General features: G+C 55.2%; 1 long non-coding RNA gene across 1 annotated transcript; it reads right to left on the bottom strand.

The window, feature by feature from the left end:
• Nucleotides 1–19: 19 nt before the first annotated feature.
• On the bottom strand, nt 20–15,185 carry LOC136659396 (uncharacterized). Its single transcript, XR_010794841.1, has 4 exons — nt 15,082–15,185; nt 1,551–1,598; nt 520–576; nt 20–54 (listed from the first exon to the last, which is right to left on the bottom strand). It is a non-coding gene; the product is annotated as an uncharacterized lncRNA (long non-coding RNA).
• Between the last annotated feature and the right edge of the window lie 6,252 nt (nt 15,186–21,437).

Here is a 21,437-nt window from a genome sequence, read left to right as displayed (position 1 = left end):
GGCAGGAACAGGTGCCCTTACCTGGTTTGGCAGGTTTTGCGCCTACACCAAGCCCTGGAGATAAACAAAAACACTGGGTCAGTTAGAGGCACTCACTGCTTGGAGAAGAAAAGGAATCCCATCCACACGTGCCCCTTGCAAGCATGTTGCGTGGTTTTGGATATTGCCTGTGCATGTCCTGTGCATCTCTTCTGGCTAATGAGCAAAGCCGCAGATCTAGCCCAGAAGACCACCCTCATTGGCTGGCGATGTGACTCAAGCTATTCTGGTGTTTTCAAAAACCAGTGGCTTGGACAGCTTTGGTTTTGTGTGCCTGCAGGTTGGGTAGGAGCATCTCGGCCTGTGCCGCAGGGAGCAGGTGGTCTTGGGCTGGCCCTGCTCCTGCCGGGATCATGGATGCTGCTAAAATCCGGAAAATGAGTGGCCAAGGTCCCCCAAGACCCCCCTGTGTTAGTGCAGCATCAGACAGGTGCAGCTTCCCTCTGGGAATGGGGAGAATCCGAGACAGGAAGGACCCACCTGCTCCTCCAAGCCCCGTTCCAAGACCGCCGACTCCCAAGCCTCCGATACCAGCTCCTGCGGGGGACAGAGACAGGCCTGTTTCCTGCTGCCTCCAGCCAGGGTCGTGGGGCCAGGTTTGCGCTTCACCCCTCCAACATTTCAAGGTCAAAGAAGGTGCAACAGGGCAAGGTGGAAGCCTTGAAGAATAAGTCACCCCCCTCCTGACAAACTGTGATGTCTGCAGCGAAGGGGACTGCCCAGCGCGTTGGTCTGCCAGGGAAGGGCCGGCAAGTGGAGACTGGCTGTCGGCTCAGCCGGCGTTCCTCTAGTCCAGCACCTTGTGTCTCCCAGAGGCCCCTGAATGGGAAGCCCATCAAGCAGGGACGGAAGTCATGGGCCTCACTTGTGGTTGCAACAGGGCAGTCAGAAGTAAACTGCCCCGTCCGTGGAGGTTCCACACAACAGCCACTGACTGACAGCTCCTCCTCCCTGAATCAGCCTCATCCTTTTGATGATGATTTCCCACATAGCTCCACAGCTCTCCCTCTCTTCCAGTCCCCAGAACTGGGAGGTGGCTGCAAGGGGGAGACTAGCCCCAGGGCACCTCACTACCTTCATGGCTGAGGCTCTCCCCACTCATCAGGACATCACACACTGACTTGTTCCACAAGGCCCACCTAAGCCAGTGGCCGCTGTGGCAGTGACTTCCATAACATCATGAGGCAGAGTGCGAAGAAAGATTTCCTTTAGCCTGCCTGGAATCTCCTGCGCATCACGTCTGGCACATGACCCTACGTTTGCACACTGTGTGTGCATTTATAACCTGCTCATCTGCCCAAGCATGCAGGACGGATACTGTGCAGGGGCAAGCATTCTGGGGAAGGGGTTTCTTCCCTGGGCCTCCATGTCCCCCTGGGACCAGTGCTTAAAAGTGGCCTTTGCCTGATCCTGACTGGCACCTGCCGTTCTGACCTGCCTGGGGTGGACCTGGATGGCACCCCTAACACCTGCCTACTGTCTCCCTCAAGTAGCTGCTTGTGGATCCTTACCTGGATAGTATCCTCTTCCAGGGACTCCCACGCCAGCACCAGGGACTCCTGCAAGCCAAAGCAGACAGGTGAGAAGACTGGTCGAGGAGGGCCCCCCAAATTCCCCCTCCCCCACTCTCCATCGCGCAGCTCTCTGCAAAAGATGGCTACCCAAGGCTGGGGTGAGTTTCTGCCCCTTGGTGTCCTTCCCCCATGGCCTCCTTTGCTTCGTGGCTCATGCCTAGTTCTCCCAGGGGTGGGAGCTGGAGTTCCTACGTGGAAAGGCGAAATGGTCTCCTTGCAGTCAGGTGTCCTTTTAGGAAACTATAATGCACCTTTTGCCTGCAGCCTGCCCTCAGCACAGATACCTTTCCTCAAAGCAGCTTCAATCAAAACCCGACTAAAATATAGACACGCAAAAATCATCCTGTGTCAAATCTCGAATTCAGACCCGGCTGCATCATCACAACATGAAGCCCACAGCAGTGATTTCCAATAAGAAACAAGGCAGTGTGACGCAACCGAGGACATCATCACCCATTCAGGCAGCCACAGAGCTTGCTTGTGGTTTCTCATGTATCAGTTGTTTGTCATTCATCGTCACCCAACAATCCAACTTGCAGCAAAAAATGCTGTAAGCTGCTCTGAGCTGATCTCAGAATCAAGGCCACAACTAATGATCAATATGTGACTGAGATAATGAATCATCAATCATTGACTGGGTTCATTAATAAATAATAATTCCAGACCAGATAAGGGGCTTTTTGAATGTTCTTCAAAGCACTTCATGGACCTTTCCTTCACTATCCTAAAACCAACCCTGTAAGGTGGGCTGGCCTTTCTCATTCTCAGAAGGGGCAGAGCTGTGCCATAGCGACTTTCCCAAGAAAACTGAGGATGTCAGTGACAGAGGGGGAATTTGAGCTGCACCCCAAGGGACAGAACTGCATAAACTGCAGAATATGACTGCCTCATAACTCTGAGAACAGGCCACACACACCTGTATGTGTGTGCACATACACAGGAATGCACACACACCAGTCTGGTCTACACCAGCAGCTCACTTGCTTGCCCACTTGCATCCCTGCTGGGCCTTGGGCTGTACTGGCAGGAGTCTGGACCCACAACTAATCCCCCCCCCACAATGCTCTTTCCATCATTTTCTCCCCCCACCCCACAATGACATTATTGACTCTTTTCCCCCAGCCTCTGAGAGTTGTTGTTTCTGAAAGTCCACCTGAGTCTGAAAGCCCATTTGGACAAAAGCAAGACAACCTGACCCCTTCCCCAATTAGGCACTGCACAAAGCTGCTGCTTAGGCAAAGAGCTCCAGGCAGCTTGAGCAAGTGAGCCAAGTTACATAATGCAAAATACACAGGCACAATATCCAAAACAAGGTTGTGAGCCAGTACACTAAAGCTGGCAATAATTTGCTCCTTGAGCATGAGACAGTCTTCAGTCTTCATAATGTGCAGTGTTTACATATCGCTTTTCCATTACACTCAACACACTTGACTCACACTGTCTCAGCAGTCCTTACAAGAACCACCACCCTACAAGGGAGGTCCTAATTGTGTGGGTGGTGGGAAGGCTGAGATTCTCTAGAAGATACATTGCTGCTGAGGCCACCCAGGGAGGTGGCAGTGGATGCTGGTGAACATTTAGTGAGCTTAGCCAGTAGCTGGTGGGGACCCAGGGCAGAAGGGCACTCCTCATGGTTCAGCCTTGCTGGACACTTGTCCAGGGAGCTTCCCAGTTCCTTCCCTCCCCTGAAGCTCACTGAATACATGCAGGAGCAAGAGCAGGTCAAGAGCTGAAAATTGGCTGCATCTGTAGCAGAAGATGCTGTGAAAAACAGATGAAGGAAACAGGCAGCAGGTCTGTGCAGCTGCCGGCTGGCCAGTCATTCCAGCAGTGTGTCCTTCCGAGCGCGATTCAAAGAGCTTCCCAGCCCTGGAATTCCAGCTTAATTGGCTTGTGGGTTGCAGCCAGAGTCAGATCGACATGAGCCAAAATCTCTGAGACACACAGCCCAGATCTGGTTCGCCACAGCAAGCGAGACACACGCTGGTGAGGATGCAGAAGTTGCACATGCGAAACGTGGCACCACTAGGCCGACCAGGAGCTCTTTGGCACCCCGAAGCCAACTTGCGCTGGCTGGCAATGACCATTTGCTTTGGTCAGCAGAACAGAGAAGGAGGGTCATGACAAGGCCCAACATTCCAGAGCCACAACTGAAGAGCTCAGCTGCTGGGTCAGACCAAGGGGTCGGCTAATCCACCGCAGTGCCCAGTGGAAAGCCCGTGAGCTGCTGCACCCCCCAGCAACTGGAATTCAGAGGCAGACTGTCTATGTCTGAACCCAAAGGCTCTGCATCCCCACTGGAACTGGTAGCCACTGACAGGCTTCTCCCCCTCCAGATTTGTCGCATCCCCTTTGATGGGCATCAAGCCAGTGGCTGCTCCTGCCTCTCACAGCAGTGAATTCCACAGCTGAGCAGTGCACACTGTGCCAGGGCCCTTCCCTTGGCCTGCCGAGATGCTCCTCCAATTGCCTTCCCAGAGCATCCCAAGTGCCTGTGTTCTGAGAGGGGGAGAGAGACGTCCCCTCCCTCTCCCCACTTTCTTTGCACCAGGCACTGCTTCCCAGACTATCATGTCCCCACCCCACGTCCCTTTCCAAAACAGCAGAAAGGCCCAAAATGTGGCTGCAGCATGCTCAGGGGTGAAGTCCCCCCCCCCCACTTGCTCAGGATTCTGGAGGGGCCTTTCTCATGGTTGCAACATCCTTGAGGAGTGTTTGTTTTTTCTCTGGAGCCGCCAAACGAAGGCAGCCTGCAAAAGTGACTGCCAGACGCCTCAGCAGGCCTCCAGTCGCGGCTTCCTCCCAGGGAGTGAAGTTCCACACAGCTCTGCAGGGCCAGCTGTTTCCTTGCCAGTCCAGCTGGCTGCAGCAGCTCCAACGCCTCCACTCTCCCTCGCCCCCCCCACTTGGAGGCCCTCAAGAATCCCGTGGTGCCGTATCCAGTTTGACCAGCTGATGGCGCTGGGGCTCTGCTGGGGATAGCCCTGGTGAGGAGGAACAGCTCCCCCTCTCCTGCCTGCTGGGAAATATAGATTTTTATTTAAAAAGTTTCATACTATAATAAATAATACAAAGGAAAGAAATCACATTTTACATTTTCAACTGCAGTCACATTACACTGGGGCTTTGGTTTGCCTTCATATTTGTGGGCCTGTGTTGGGGAAAACCTGGTTTTGTTTCCTTCTCAAAGGCGGCAGCTCCCTCTGTGGTTTTTGCCTTGGATCTGAGCCCCTCTCTTCATTTTTGGCTTACTCTGGCAGAGGCCATAACAGAAACACATGGAGCACCATGGAGCAATCTCTGAAATATGGCAGAGAGAGAGAGAGAGAGATCACACAGCAGAGTTGTAACTCTGGCCATTGCTCCAAACAGGCGTGTTTTCTAGAGGAAGGCTGCAGCAAGTCCCACACATTCCCTCATGCCAAAGGGAGCCCCAAGCTCTGGAGGGAAAATTAATCAAGCACTGCAATGCAGAATCTCAGTTGCTTCCTGCTTGGAGGAAAAAATGGACTTGGAGTGTTTTTTATGGCAATGGGGACAAGGCACTTTCAACACACAGCCAGAGACTTCCTTGCCTTAATTATTTTCTCCAGGGCTGGTGTGAAAACAGATCTGAGACTTAAAATGACTGCCACACCAAGGGAGAAACAAGGACTTGCTCATGGTCCTCCTCACACTGCAAATATCTCTTGGCTTAGACTTCTGTAACCAAAATGGTTTTCCCCAAAGAATTCTGGGAATTGCAGTCCTGCTGCTGAAAGCCCCACAGCTCCCCAGACTGAAGGACACTTCCCAAGACTCTCTGAGGAGACAGGCTGTATATGGTGCTAATTTAAGGCTGTAGCATAGACAAGAGCCACAGATAAGCCTGGCTGCTGGATCAGGCCCAAGGGGGCCCATCTACTGCAACTGTCTCTTTCCCACAGTGACTCCCCCCCCCCACTGCCACAGCAAAAAGCCCACCAGCAAGGGCGCAGTGCTCACTCACTCATCATTTGCGCCCAGAAGCTGGTACTCTGATAGGCACTGCCACTGAATATGGAAGTTCCACTACCCAGCATTAGTGATGCAATTGCCCTCTTCGATATATAAACTGCTGCTTTCCTAGGTCAGGACAAGGGACACTAACAACTCAGTGGCAGAGTCCCCGCCTTGCACTCAGAAGAACCTGGGTCCAAGCCCCAGCAGCACTTCCGGGTAGGGTGGAGAAAGAGCCCTGCCTGAAACCTCAGGCAGCTGCTGCCAATCAGTGTTGACAACACTGAGCCCAACTGGCCAAGCGCCTGACACAGTGGAACGGCAGCTTCCTGCAGTCCACCTCATCCGGTGGTCTGCTTTGGCCAGTGGCAAACTAAATGCTTCCAGGAAGCGTGCAAGCAGGGCATGAAGGCAGCAGCCCCTGCTCTCCCCCACCTGGTATTCCATGGTAGCCTGTCTCTGAATGTGGAGGCTCTACATCGCTGCCACGGATGGCTCTGTCTTCCTTGAACTTCCTTGGCTCCCCTTTCAAGGCACAGGCTCCTGCTATGTTGGTTGGACAGGCTCCACTGTCCCCCACACAACTGCGGAGGCCTGTGCTGACCGCGCGCCCCCTCCCCAGCTTCACCCAGACAGTCGTGTGCATCCTCGGCCAGCCGCTGCTTCGGGGGGGGGGGCTTAGCGAGGGTCCAGGGCTCTGGCGCGAGGGCTGCTTGTTGCAGCCTCCCTGGGTCTCCTCGGGGAATCAGTGGCGCCTGCTGCGCGTGAGAACCACTGGCCAGAGCAGACCAACTGGAGGGGTGGCCCTCGCCCAACAGCGCTTCCACCCACCCCCAGCAGAGCTGCAGCCAGACCGCCTCCACCAGACTGGGAGGGGGAGGTGGCCTTGGCCTCCAGGAGGAGGCAGCAGGGGCGGGCAGCTGCCCGGCACCCTGAAGAAACAGGGACCGGACCTGGGGAGTCCGCTCTCAAATCCGTGTCAGGCCAGGCAGTGCAGACCCTCCACATGCCATCTGTGGGGCTGACTAGGCAAAAGCACTCAGCACAAGCTCAGAGGCACTCTCCCTACGGCGACTGTCCTGTTCCGCTTGAGGCAGGGGACGGACTCGATTCCCAGCGAGCCTGGCGGAGTCACGCGGGGGCTCCAAGCGCAGCCCCGGCCGCCTTTCTCAGTCCCTGCGCTGGGGGGGGGGCGAAGAGCGCTCCCCGTCGCCGCCCCGCCCCGCCCGCTGCCCGGCTCGGCCCACGTGCCGGGGCGGGGTGCAGCCGCGCTCCCTGCCCGGCCGGGCTGCGAGGGGGTGCGGCTCGCTGCGGGGCGGCCAGTCGCGGGGCAGGAGGCTGGCCGGAGCCGCAGCCGGGCTGTTCCGCGGGAGCCGCGGCTGCTGCGGGCGCGCTCGGACGGGAAGGGCAGCGGCCCTGGTGCCGGCCGCTCACTCGCAGCCCTCCCGCGGCGAGGCCGCCCTGGCGGCTGGAAGGGGCAGGAGCCTGCCCAGCCGGAGGGCTGCTGGGGACAGCCGCGCTCAGCGCCTCGGAGTCCTGCCCGCGCCCCTCGCGCCCGCCCCGCCTCCGCCAGGACTTCTGCTGGCCCCAGGGCCAGAGCCTGGCTGGCTGCAGGGAAAGAGACCCCCCCACACACACACTGCAGTGCTGCAGTCCCGGCTTGAGGGGTGCCAAGGGGCTCTGGGCAGCACCTGGGACACTGTCAGGTCGGAGGGAGCATCTTCCCAGCCCAGAGACTTACTTTCGGGGAGACTTGGCGCAACCTCCGACCTGCACATCCCAGCGTGGCCAGATGAGCCCTTTGGAAGCCTTCCTCCAGAGCCCCCCAAACGGATGAGGCATGCCTCTTCCTCCCCGTTTGGCATCCGGACTTGGCTGGTCTGGTCTCCAAAGTGGCACCGAGAGCTCGCCAAAGTTCTGTTTTTCACTGCAAACGGTGGACTAAGCCCCCTGCACGCGGTTCACTGCTGGGTCTGGTCCTTACATGTCTGCCCCCTCACACTGCCACTGTGCATGTGCAAGACCAGTCCGGACACAATCGCACTCAGGAGAGCCGCCAGCTTCATCCTGTGCAGTGTTTTGAGATGTTCGTTTGTGCTTGTTTGTGTCAGTAACAAGGAGAATCCAGATGGAGTTGGACTCACAATCACATCCAGAGAGCTTTTCTGCAGTGTTCTATCCTTGTGCATCGGGATTGTTGGGGGGGTTGCAAAAGAGCAGAATGAACCAAACACTGCAGCAAATGACAATTCAACACAGTAACACAGCACTGGCATGTGCGGGGGGGGGGGCCACAAATCTCCCAGCGCAGGACCACAGTACAGGAGGAGACAGCCCTGCTGGTGAGACTTCAGCCAGCAGGGGACGTACCCTAGAAGGTCCACTGCGTGACCCCAGCTGCACCTGCATGTTTCCCAGCTTAAACAAAGAAAAGCCCCCACCATCAAACCAGAGTGCACAAGAAATGGCAAGGAACCGCAGCAGAATGAAGAAGTGCCCGCGGCTGGAGGTGGCACCGGAGCCCCCTTGCGGTTTGCAGGTGTGCTCCCACTCTGACACTGTGTTCCCTGCCTCCACCCGCAACATCCCTGCACCAGCGCCAAGAAACCATTCCAGAAAAAGAGACCAAAACCAGAAGCAGCATTTTTGATGTGACACAGACAAATATGAGTCACTTCTGCCTGACCCCCCCCCCCGGGGCTGTTGTTATTTGCCTGTCAGAAAAGGGCACTCTGCACATTCTCGGAAGCACAAGCAGTCCACGAATCACACTGAAAGAAGTAGGATTCTGGAGTCAAGCACTGTCTCAGCTCTAATCAAATATGGCTCCATAAGCTTTTCCCCTCTGGCAAAGGATGCTAGTCCAGCTGTTGAGGAGTTGGTAACAGAGTGTTGGATCTGACACGGACAGAAAACCTCCTTCTTTGCAGCCCCTTCTTGAGACAAAACTGATCAGGGAGGTCAAGAGTGGACCCTTCCACCAAATGCTGGCAGCCTGTGGCTACTGGCCTGCTCCCCTCTCTGGTCTTTGTGGCCCTGGGAACCCTGTTGCTCCCCCACCCACAGGCAGCAGTGCCCGGCACAGCTGAGCTAATCGCCTTAGTGCCCAGACACCGACAGGCGCAGGCCTTAAACTGCCACTGACTTCTCAGTGGGAAACCTGCTTCACATTCAGGGCCTGCCCTGGAGACAGGAAGTGGGGTGCGAGGAGGACTGCTCTGCTGCACTGGCCCAGGCTCACGGGTGCCTGTGCAGGTCTTCATCTGTGTGCAGATTTCTATGCTGCCTTTACCCAGGTGCCCAGGGCGGCACCGAAATAAAGAAGACACCGTAAAACCAGAGAAGCACAAAACAACTCAGTAGCAGCAGCCGTAGAACAAAAAGAGCAGCCAGAAACAGAAGGCACGGGGCTAAGAAAGAGAGAAGCAGCAGGCCATACAAATATGAGGTCCTCAAGTAATAACACTCCTGCAGTGTCGTCCCATCCCCCTGTCCCCCGTCCCCCCCCCCCGCATATCCCTCACGAGGCAAATGCCCCCCTACACCACCCAAAGCCATTCAGAGCAAAGCTGTGTTCAAGTGTTGTCAGAAGCGATCCACGGTGGGTGTGAGTCTCGGGTGGATGGCTGGACTGGCGGGCAGTTTAGAGACGGGAGCTACAGAAGCAAACCTGCCTCCTGAGGTTTGCACACTGCTGACCATTTCTTGAACAGGACACGCAAATACTCACACCTGCACAGCAAACACTGCACACTGACTGTGCATGTGTACAAGGGGAGGTGGAAATCGCAGTCAGTCCCTGCAATCTCATTGGCCAGCCAGTGCCATGTTGGGCACTGTCTGAAGACCCACCTGGCTAATCCCTGAAGCCCACCCGCCAATCTTATCCTGCCTTCCCCACTGCAAACAGGCTTCCCCTGGAAAGCCTGGGAGGATGGAGGTGGGAAGGAGATGCTCAGCGGGGGTCACCTCTTGGGGGGGGGGATGAGCACTCTCTTCCCTCAGTGATGCTGAGGCCTGCGAATGTTGAACAGGGGCACAAAGCACTGCTGAGGGAAACAAGCACCCCCTTCCCAGCTGAGAATAGTGAAAGAGGAGCAAGGGGAACCCATGCATTTGTGGGAGGGGGGAGTGCCCACTGTAGGGCTTTGCCCCAGCCCCTCTCCTCACCTGATCCCAGGGTTGACTTTTTACATGAGCACATATCCAGCCCTGTGCACGTCTTCAGGACAACATGTTGACAGCACTAGAAGCAGGACAGGAAACATAAGCTGAGCGTGTCCAACACAAGCAAAGACATCAGATCATAAGACCTGCAACCTGTGATGGTCTCTCCAACTCAAGGGCCATGTTAGGCAGGAGGTCTGAGTGGGAGGTGATCACTGTCACAAGAAGCCAAGGGGACCTGTACTGGGCTCAGGGGCACAGAAGCACAGGGGGAGGTGTGTTTAGTCCTTCCCCAATGCAAGTTCTGTTCTGCCACGCTCCCCCCAGCTGCTATTAACTGCAAAAAGGGAAAGCACAGGGGTCCCTGCCTTGTACCTGCAGCCCACCTGGAGAGAGAGACACACATCTGAACAGGATGAAGAGCTCTACAGCTCTTCTGTCCCATGGCAAAGTCTCTTGGGAAGAGTCAGTGCTTAATCAGGGTGTTTATATACAGGTGCAACCTTGTTATACACTGATTTTTTTATACACAGATTTGACTCAACACAAATGGCCCCTGCAAATGAGAAGGAATATGCTGATCCCTGGAGAAGGGGAAAAATGCATCCCTTTAAAATCACAGTTTTAAAAACTGCTTTTTCTTACTACTGTAGAGAGAGTCATGCAAGGGATTGCAGGTATAACCTGATTTTTCTATCTCAACTTGATGAGAAGGACCCTTTAAATTAAAGGAAAACAGTCCTTTAACAATAGCCTTGTTAATGCCATAGAGGGCAGACTGCTGATTCTCACTCCAGGGTAAAGCAACCCCTCCCTTGACCAGTGAAAGAAAGATCACTTTGCTCTGGGTAAAGGGAGGGGTCCCTGGCTTGCCAGAGAGAGACTGATGGATTGTCTGCCTAATGACTCTGTCTTAACATCACAAAGGTCAGCAAGGTTGTTTTTAAATCACCTGAGCAAAGGAACTGATTTGCTTTAGTGTGTTTTTTGCCATCCACTGAGTTCTGGGAACAGAACCCTCAGGAATAACTCAACCTGTATTGCTTTTCAAGTATGCTCCCAAAGAGGTCTGCATCTTAAAAGAAATGACAAAGGCAATGGGAAGAGAAGGTTGCCGGGCCCAAACCCAGGTTTGCCTCCCTATCTGAACACCAGGAGAGCCCGCCTGCTGCCGCAGTCAGAGTGGTGGCCTAGGACTGGGCAGGCCTAAAATCGGATGGGAAGTCCACAAGGAGCCAGGCTAGCCCGCCTCGCAGGGATGTTGTTCGGAGGAGAGGAAAACCATGCCGGCTGCCCTGGGCTCCTAGGAGAGCGAAGAAAATGAAAAGCAAGTCAAAATCTGGCCCATGACTCTGTTACCAAGCAGGAAGCCTTTGCCTCAATTGGCGGGTGATTCTGCAAGCCTCACTCTACTTCTCATCCCCACAAGGGGAGGGGCGGCGGTTTAGGAGAAATGACTTAACGGCTCAAGCAAAGGCTTGCCAAATGTCCAAACGGCTTTTCGGAAACTTGTGCCAAGCTCATACGCGACGAGGGACGGAACAAAACAATATCTTGATGGAATCAGGGAGACCAGACTTCTTTTCTCGAATGCAAAGCCTGGCTCTCAACCTAAGAATAAAGCCCTCACAGGGGCAGCATAATCTTATCTTGCAGGACTCTTAACAAAAGAGGTTTCACAAGGACACAGTAAGGAGTGGAACACACTCAATAAAAGCTGAAAGCTAAACTGCCATCACTGCTCCTTTGCGCCAGCCCGGCTCAAGCAGCCAGCTGTTCAGTTCTAGGTACCAAGCATTTTGGAAAGGGGGGGGAATGAATAACAAGGGGACCCATAAACTCCGTTCATGCCCAGATTTGGAACAGCCCTGGGGGGGAGGGAGCAGTTGAGGAGAAACTGTTTTTGTCCTCCTCCTTTTGCCCATCTAGTTCAACAGCCTCTTTCAAGACAGAAGATGCTTCTGGGAAGCTTGAAAACATCTCATGCTCAGTAGACTGCCCCTGTATATGGAGGTTCTGTTCTTCGCTACTGTGGCCAAAAGTCACAGGTATAGCTGACCTCCATGAATTTGCCCAGGCCGTTTCTTGATGATCATGCACACCCTCATCGCATCTTTTGGCAGCCAATTACACAGATGAGTTATGTGCTGTGGTGAGACTACACACCTGGCCAGAATCTACCATGCGCTTCCTTGGGTGTGTACCCAAGTCCTAGGATTTTCTGCGACACGGAGAGAAACACGTCTCTTTCCATGCCCTTCAGAACTTTGTAAGCCTTGATCATGTCCCCCTCACTTGTTGCTTTCCAAACAAGAGTCCCAGAGCCTGCTCCTTTCCTTTGGGTAGGGAAGGCCTCCCTACACCCTCCTCAGATTCATTTCCCCTTCGTGAACTTTTCCAGCGCCACGATTTCCTTTCTGAGGTGGGGGCAACTGGCTACGAACACAATGTCCAAACCGGCCACAACAACGACTGACAGAATTCAGGCATTGCTAAGCAGGCAGTTGGAGCTTCAGTCTCCTTCCCAAGCATTTCTTTCTACTGCTGAATTTTCCCTTTCCGTGGCTGCTGCATTTCGGGGTTATTCTGGCCTTTGCAGCCACCTGGAAATGTGACTCTTTGGTCTGAGAGCAGAAGCAGCCCGGCAACATTTGGGCAGCCAACAGAAATGGGAAGCTTGGAGAAAGGGGCATCTGGGACTGTCCAGACTGTCTCTGTGGAGCCTCTTCCTCGAGCAGCTGCCTCAGGACACCGGCCTGCACCTTGGGAAGATGCGCCAGACAGGCTGCCCCCTTCTCGCCTTGGTCAGTCCAGGGGACCCTCCTCGCTTCCTCCCCAGGCTGGACCCCAGAAATGCTGGTCAGTCAGTGCAAGACGTGCTTTCCGTTCATTTTTGTTCCTGGGCCAAGTTGGCTGCCAGGCCTCCTCCCCCAGAGTTGTGGCTCTTGCTGGGAATTCCTAGAGTGAGCTCTCCCCCAGTCCCCTGGTAGTCCCCTGCCCATGGAGGAAAGAGGCCCTTCTGCAAGGGGGACTCCCCCCTCGGTATAGCAGCAGGAGAGCAATAGTCCCTCTTCACCCGGTGTTTCTCCTGCATCTTTTTACTGCCAGCCCTTTGGGGACAGGGAGCCATTTTCTCTGGAAACTGCTTTGTGAACATTTTGGTGGCAAAGTGGTATATAAATATTTGTAATAACAACTCACACCTTCCTAAAGGTTTTTTTCCTTTCCCTCACCATTTCTCTGCAACTTCTGGAGTGGGAGAACTGCTGGCTCAAGGAGGCAAGAGCTTCCTGTCTCTGTGCCCAGCCGCAACTGAGCTCACCACTGCGTGTCACACTGCAAGTGTGGCATCAGGTGCCTCCCTCTCTCCCCCACCCCCGTGGTCTCCCTTGTGCCAACAATGCCTCAATTGCAAGTGCCTTGGGGCAGGGGCTCTCCTCCTGTGCTTTTGTGACAAGTGAATGTCCATGGCCAGTAGCACGCCAAGAGGGGCAGGGCCGGCCCCAGGACCAAATGCAGGGCCCCCATACTCCCCAAACCCCCCACTGTGGTGACTTCAGCTGTGGCCAGCGGAGCACTGGTGCTGCCATATGCAAAGTGTGCCACTCAGAAAGTTAGCAGTGATGTGCTGTCGCCACCGCTTCTGGGAGGCCCATTTAGGGCCAAACAGGCAGAGGCAGACACTCCACTTGCCACTCCAGCTTCCCAGGCCCCACGATCCTGGCTGCAACAGCTGGCAATCCACTTGCCACCCCATGCAGTGGGGTCCCAGCAGCCCTAGACGCCTCAGGCACACCCACCCACACGGCTTGCAGGAAGCCCAACTGGAAGGAATATTCCACTGCCTCACAGGGCAAAGAGGGCCCTTTGGCAAGGGCTGCTCCTCTGGACTCAGCAGAGGGGAGCAGCTGGCCCTCTCCACCCAGCAGAGGGTCTTTTCTAGCAGCTGTTTGCTGGTCTTTCTTCTGCATCTTTTCAACTATGAGTCTGACTGGAACAAGGACCTTGGATTTACTGGATCTTCTCTGCAAACCACTGTGTGGGCTTTTTTTTGTTGAAAAGCAGAATAAATATCATCATCATCATCATCATCACATGGGGAGGTGCAAGAACACAAAAGCCAACACCACACACTGACCTTAGTCGAGGGAAGGACACTCAGAACATGCTCAGGAGTACACTTACTTTGTTATGAGCTTCTCATTCCAGCCCCCTGCCTTGCCACGATTCTCCACATGCTCAGAGGAACAAGTCCTGACCCTGAAAGGTTCTGCGCTCAGGAGGAAGGGAGAGACCCTGCCTCAAATGGAGGGGTGTTCGCATTCCAACCTTCACACGCACACAGCGCAGTCGGGGGAGCTCAGGGATCTCTGTGCCCCAACGGAGAAAGGCCCCTTCCACAGAAGCAGGAGAGTCCCGACACCCACGGAGACCGTCCAAGAAGGTGTCACTGAGACATCTGGTGCCCCTCGCCTCCCTCCCTCCCTCTCCCATGGAATGTTGGCTCCTCAGGACTGCCCTTGTGACTTCTGCGAAGTGCCCTGATGCTGCACAAGTAACCCTGCCGAGCCTGATCCACGGCTGGGGAGACACGCAGAAGGGAGAAGGAGCACCTGCCTGGGCCAGGCTGCTGTGGGGTGTGTGCTCAGGGTTTCCAAAACGGGAGGGGGGCTTAGTGGCAGGAGGTCAGATCCATCAGACCAAGAGCCCAGCGCCTCCATGCCCAGGGGCAGCCACTGGGAGGGCACGAGGACGGCAAGAGCAGGAGCCCTGGCGCTGGAGGGCTGGTCAGAGGACCGCCTGTGGGCCCGCCCCCCGGGGTCTCTCCGCGTTTCCAGGGAATCGCTCCACTGGCACGGCGGTGCCAGGCAGGGCCCAGGGGCTGCCAGGCTGCTGCCCTTCTTCCCCCGCGCACCGGCCATGCTCCGGGGCCCTCAGCAGTGCAGAGGGCGTGGCGCCGCAGTCCTGCGCCCCACATCTCTGGGCCTGCCCGCCGCCCCCGTGCTCTGCCGCCGGCACCATGGGGTGCCCAGCAGAAAGGCTGCCAGCAGGCCCGAGCAGGGGGAGCAGCGGCTGCCCTGAGGAGCCTTCGCGGGGGCTGCCGAACAGAGGAGCCGCGCCGCGCCCGGGGGGACCCCCGAGGGAGACGGGGCGGCGCGGCGCTCTGCCCGGAGAGGGTGCCCGCCTCGGGGCTCTGCGGAGGCCGGGCAGGGCGAGCACGTGCGCACTCTGCACGCGCCCAGGGGCCTCGCGCTGCCCCCCCCCCGCCTCGCCAGCGCCGCGGCTCGGGGAGGCTGCGGGCGGAGGCGCGGCGGCGGCTTACCTCCCTGGCGGGACGCGGGCAGGCCGGCGAGCAGCAGGGCGAGGACGGCGCGCAGGAGGGAGCGGGGCGGCCCGGCCATGTCGCTGCGCTCAATGCCGCCCCCGGCGCGCCGCCCCCGCCTCTTATCCCGGCCGCGCCGCCGCCCGCAGCTCCGGGGAGGGTCGGGGGCGGCCCGGCGCGACGTCAGCGGGAGGGGCCGCCGCGGCCACCCGAGGCGCTCCCCGCGCCGCCCCGGCCCCGCGCCGCTGCCCCCGGGGGGCTCCGATGGGCGGGCAGCGGCTGACGCGTCCTCTGCACTTCGCACATGCTCAGGAGCCGACTCCCGGCGCCCCAGGAGGGGGGAGCACTGGGTGCATACCCGACCACTGAGATGCACCTTGCACATGCTCAGGGGTACTCTCCTGCAAAAACCAGAAGTTAGAAGCTGGGAGTTCCACAGTGCTGGCACCTGAGGGAGGAAGATCTCCTGCCGCCCACCCAGGACTGGGTCCTACCACCTGGGGAGTGCCATACAGGGGAGCAGGCCGGGGTCAAGCCCACACGAGGCTGGCATGGCGGGAGTGTTTGGAAGGCTTTGGCGCCTGCGGGCCACCCCTGCCACCCAGCAAGCCCATATTTTGCTGGCTTCAGTGCCAGAGCTTGGCACCTTCTCCGGCACAGCCCCAGAGTTGCCCGCCAGACACCATCCTGTCCAGGAAACATCCGTCTGCAGAATACATTTGCTCCGCTCAGGAAGTGCCGTCACTGTCTCAGGACAGACCAACGCGCCATCAAAACGACGTGTGCTCAGTGGGCTCACTGAAGTCAAAGCAGTGTTTTCCAGGTGCCCAGTGACCCAGAGACCCGCTGCTCTGAATTTCAGGCGGATCTATGCCTGAGGAGGACACTTCAGGTGCTGAGGAGCTGCCCCTGCTCTCAGGGGGCAGACACAGCGCAGACTCCCCAGTGCTGGGCACAGAGCCACGTTGTGTCAAGGGCGTCAGGAAAGGAAAGCTTAACATTTCAGCAGGTGATTGACCTGCTGGCCTGAGCTGAGCCCATTTGACTCATGTTGAGCCATAGCTTGGTAGGAAAGCACATTCTCTCATGCAGAAGATCCCAGGTTCAGTGCCTGGTTTTTCCCGACAAATGATTGTTTGTGGAACTCACTGCCACAAGAAGTGGTGATGAGCTTTGATGTCCCTAAGGAGGGATCAAGCAATTTCATGGACGGAGGAAGAGAAGGAGGAGAGGGTTATCATTCCCTGTTAGCAATACTGGCTAGATGAGACCTCCATGTTCAGGGGCAGAAGAGCTTTGCTGGGGAGCAAAGTGGGGAGGGTACTTCTCAGAAGTGCCTGGTTGCCCCAAAGAAGGAGGGTGCTGGACAAGATAAAAGTTTGGACTGATCCGGCAGGACATTGTGCATTGTCTGGAGGGGGGTTAGAAAAGACTTACACCATCACTTGGAGAGCTGCCACCAGTCAGAGGAGACAGCTCTGGGCTAGAAGGACCAGTGTACAGGCTCCATGTGTAGCTTTGGGGCAGAGCGGAAGGGCCCAAGTTCCACCTCTGGCACCAGCAGTGACGGCCCCAAGACCCCTCCCCAAGCCCCATGAGGCAGGCTCAGAGGTCTGACCCCAGAGAAGGAGGTAGAAAAGAAGGAAGAAAAACACATGTGTAGCCAAGCCCCAGCCAGGACGCCCCCCCCCCACCTGGTCAAGGGTCTTTTTATGAGCCTCCACCAACCCTCAAAACCAACCAGCCTTGTGCCAATCTGATGCATTCCAGTTGGGGCTTTTGGCTTCTTGCCAAAGACCCTGGTGGCCAATGGTGTCTGGCAGCACCTGGGCCGCCTGGCAGGGGACTGTGTCTTCTCCCAGAGCCTTCCTTTGGCTGGTTCAAAGTTGCCTGTCTGGGGAAGCAACCCTTGCAGCTGTGTAGGCGTGGACTGCGCTCTGGGCCCTGAACGTGGTCTGTCTGTCCCTTGGAAAGAAAGTGCTGCCTGCAGCTCTTGAGGAAGTGTGAGGCACGTTCTGATACTGGAAGGTGAGAGCAGCTTGCAGGCTGCTGGGCCAGCGCACTCTTTGGCCACGCTTGGAAGCGAAGCCGTGCAGTTTGCTGAGTGCCATCAGAGCTGGATTTGGAGACTCTTAGAAGTAGCCTATCAATACTGTAGTAGTTGTAGTAGTAGTTCCAAACAACACAGTCCTGGAACGTGCTGGAATCCCTAGCATGTATTCACTGCTGAAACAGAGACGCCTGCGTTGGCTTGGTCATGTCGTGAGAATGGATGATGGCCGGATCCCAAAGGATCTCCTCTATGGAGAACTCGTGCAAGGAAAGCGCCCTACAGGTAGACCACAGCTGCGATACAAGGACATCTGCAAGAGGGATCTGAAGGCCTTAGGGATGGACCTCAACAAGTGGGAAACCCTGGCCTCTGAGCGGCCCGCTTGGAGGCAGGCTGTGCAGCATGGCCTTTCCCAGTTTGAAGAGACACTTTGCCAACAGTCTGAGGCTAAGAGGCAAAGAAGGAAGGCCCATAGCCAGGGAGACAGACCAGGGACAGACTGCACTTGCTCCCGGTGTGGAAGGGATTGTCACTCCCGGATTGGCCTTTTCAGCCACACTAGACGCTGTGCCAGAACCACCTTTCAGAGCGCGATACCATAGTCTTTCGAGACTGAAGGTTGCCAATACAAAGTAACTTTCTTGTCATTGTGCTACAGCACAACGAAATTTATGCACCTTTGAGATACAAGCATAAATATATACTACAATTCCAACAATCACACTCTACACACTCACCCACACATTCTATACAACATGCATCATAATATAGAAACAGTGTAACAGACCATAATGCCCAGGAGCAGGGTAACAACTATATTGCCTTGTTCAACGTAATTATGGCTGTGGGAGAGAAACTGTTCAGGAGTCGTGTGGTGCTGCTCTAATAGTTCTGTATCGTCTACCCGAAGGCAACAGTTCAAAGGACTTATGAGCTGGATGGAAGGGGTCTCTCAGAATACTATGTGACTTCTGCAGACAGCGAGATGTATAGAGGTCCTCCAAAGCTGGTAGATGAAGGTTGATGATGTGCTGCGCGATCTTAATTCTCTGCAGAGCTTTTTTATCCCCTGCACAGCAATTTCCGTACCACACCAAGATATCATAGGTTAGGACACTCTCAATGGTGCAACAATAGGAAGACACAAGCAGCTGCTGTGACAAATTTAACCTCCAAGCTTCCTCAGAAAATAGAACCGCTTTTGTGCCTTTTTTATCAACATGCTGGTGTTACTAGTCCATGAGAGGTCCTCTGTGATGTAAATACCCAGGAATTTGAAACTAGCAACCCTCTCCACCTCCTCACCATTTATATATAATGGTGTGTGTACATCCCTCTTTTTCCAGAAGTCACTTATAAGTTCTTTAGTTTTTTTTTATGTTAAGTGAGAGATTATTTTCTTTGCACCACAATAACAACTCCTGTACCTCCTTCCTATAAGCAGACTCATCATTCCCGCTAACAAGGCCCACCACTGTAGTATCGTCTGCAAATTTTATAATTTCATTGGTGTTATGTGATGGGGTACAATCGTGTATACAGGGAATAGAGGAAGGGGCTCAGCACACAGCCTTGGGGAGCTCCTGTATTTAATATCAGAGTGGAAGAATGATAAGAGCCCACCCTAACTGACTGTGGCCTATTTGTCAAAAAGTCCTTTATCCACAGACAAATGTCTTGCTGTACGCCCAAACTAGTCATTTTAAAAAACAGCCTGCTAGTCAGAATGGTGTTAAAAGCAGAACTATAATCCACAAATAACAGCTATACATATGTACCCCGTTGTTCCAAATGAAGCAGGACTGTATGTAAAACAATAGAGATGGCATCATCAGTCGACCTATTACTCCTGTATGCAAATTGACAAGGATCCAAGGTGGGTGGAAGACCAGACTTAATATGTTTCAACACCAGCCTCTCAAAACACTTCACAATTACCAAAGTTAGAGCCACAGGTCGATAATCATTGAGAGAAGCAAATACTGTCTGCTTAGGAGCTGGCACTATAATAGATGTCTTCAAGCAAGCAGGGACAGAGCACTGTGACAGAGATAAATGGAAAATATTTGTAAAAACTTCCGTCAGCTCTGCAGCGCAGTCTTTAAGGACCTGTAGTACTGTAGATCAATGAATGATAGCAGGTAAAACCAAATTCCGTAGAGATTTAAAGTGACCTGGGACGAATGGCAAGGTCTTCCGGCCTGGCAGCCCAGAGACCTGGGAGGGTCAGAAGCTGCTTCAGGCGGCAATGGGTGTGGGAGGTTTTGGACAAGTGTGGCTACTCCCCTCTGGGATGGGAGGGGAGGGAGGTGATGCATCCACCTCCTTCCCTCTGGATTTCTTGCATTTAGTTGCCAGAGCTTCTTCAGGGCTGTTTTGCTTTGGTTGTTTCGCACATCTTTGTTCTTTTGAGAGGGATGCACATCTACAATGAAAATCAGTTTTAAAAAAGGAGGGGGTGCCAGTGGGCATCCCAGAAGGCAGGGAAGGCCCCGCCTGCTGAAGGGACGTGGTGCTCCTGAGGGTGGCTGCAGAGGCACTAGGAGCCTTCCTGCAAAGGAGCCTCTTCCTGCACTTGATGTGTTCAGACTTTTATATCTCTGGTTAGCATCCTCACAGGATGGGGCAAGGCTTTGTGTGGGGAATGGGCATCTCCCCCCTCAGCCACGGGTGCAAATCTTACGCAGCCTGCTTCTCAGGCTCCCGAGAGTCTGGCAGGCTCCTTTGCTACCAGAGAGGGCCAGGAGACAGCGAATGCCAGGGCTTGGGCTCTGACGAAAGCAGCCTCCTGTGGGTTTGGGGTCCTTCAGCTGCCTTCTGCATGCGGAGAGGGTCAGAAGAGGCACATGTTGAACATGACTCCAAGGGAAGCCACCTCCTGCTGAGTCAGACCGTCCTTCCACTTGGGTCAGCCTCACCTGCACTGACTGGCAGCAGCTGTCCAGGCCCTCAGGCAGGGCCCTTTCCCAGCCCTCAGGGAGATGCTGTCTGGCCTGATGCCTGGGACTTTCCACACTTAGTGCAGGCACAGTACCTCTGGGCAGCTGGGCCCTTCAGCCACTCCAGATGCAAAAAGCGCAGCACACCCACATGCCCGCAGATTTGTAATTCGCCACAGCATTTGTTGCCGTGCTGCATGGAATGGAACCTCCATGTTCAAGAGCAGTGTACATCTCATGACTGAATACTGAGAACAATCAGCTGGGGAGTAGCAGTCCTGCCTTTGTGCCCTACCTATGAGCTGCCCAGGGACATCTGGTTGCAGCTGTTGGGAGGCAGGTTGCTGGGCTAAGCAACACATCTTTGGGTTAGCCTTGGAAGCGGAACTGAACCTCCGTGTTCAGAGGCAGTTTACCTGCGGGACGGCCAGCAGGGATGGGCTGTGACCTCTTTGTGCTGCTGCTTGTGATCTTCTTGCAGCTGCCAGAAACAGGATTCTGATCCCGCAAGGCAAGTGAGGCGGCTCTGGCAGGGAGGGAAGGCGCCAGCGACTGGAGGCTTCTTCTGACAGGGTGAGCTCTTCCTTATGCCCCCCCCACTCCCCTCCCACTAGTGAGGTGCTCAAGGTGGCTGATGGTACAAAGACTGAAAAACTCCAACTAAACGGGGAAGAAAAGAACATTATTCACAAATTTATACCTCACTTTATCTCACTAACGGGCATTCAAAGCAGCAGAAAAGGTGAAAGACCGCAAGCACTGGGTGCTTCTGCCCTTGCAGTGCCCCAAAGGGCAGCCCAGGGATGTGCCCCAACCCCAGAAATGACCAGGTGTCCACATCTGCAGTGGACGGGGGTTCCTCAGAGGGTCACAGCAGCATCTGTGGAGGCAGAGGAAGAGAGTCTCCTTGGGGGGCGGCTCTTGCTGGGGGCCTGGTGCTCCTTCTGTGAATAAACAGTCACTGTAAAGCCATCTAAGGGACAGGGCAGGACATCCGCAATCATGTTCAAAGAATCCACTTGGGGGTGGGATGTTTTCTTTGGGTGCTGCAGCCCTCCCTTAACAATGTATAAAGCACCTATAAGACTTAAAAGGCACCCAAAAACCTTTGCAGCTGAACAAGGCAGGTCGGGTTGCCAACTTTTCAAATGGTTCCTGCTCCTGTACCTTTAGCAGCCACACGATAGCAGTAGCAGGCAGTCGTTTTTCATGGAAGCTTCACTGCTTTCCTCCCTTTCTGGAGTTTCCAGGATCCCTTTTTGAAAGCCATCCAGAGACCAACCTACAGGTGGCGCCAGCAGCGTCCTGGAGCCCCTGCCTTTGCAAAGCATCTGCACTGACCAGGCTCTCTGGAGGGATGATGG

This window comes from Tiliqua scincoides, chromosome 8, assembly GCF_035046505.1.
Source record: "Tiliqua scincoides isolate rTilSci1 chromosome 8, rTilSci1.hap2, whole genome shotgun sequence".
In the NCBI taxonomy this organism is placed as follows: domain Eukaryota; kingdom Metazoa; phylum Chordata; class Lepidosauria; order Squamata; family Scincidae; genus Tiliqua; species Tiliqua scincoides.
Note: the sequence above shows the minus strand (reverse complement) of the source record. Positions and strands in the feature narration are given on the sequence as shown.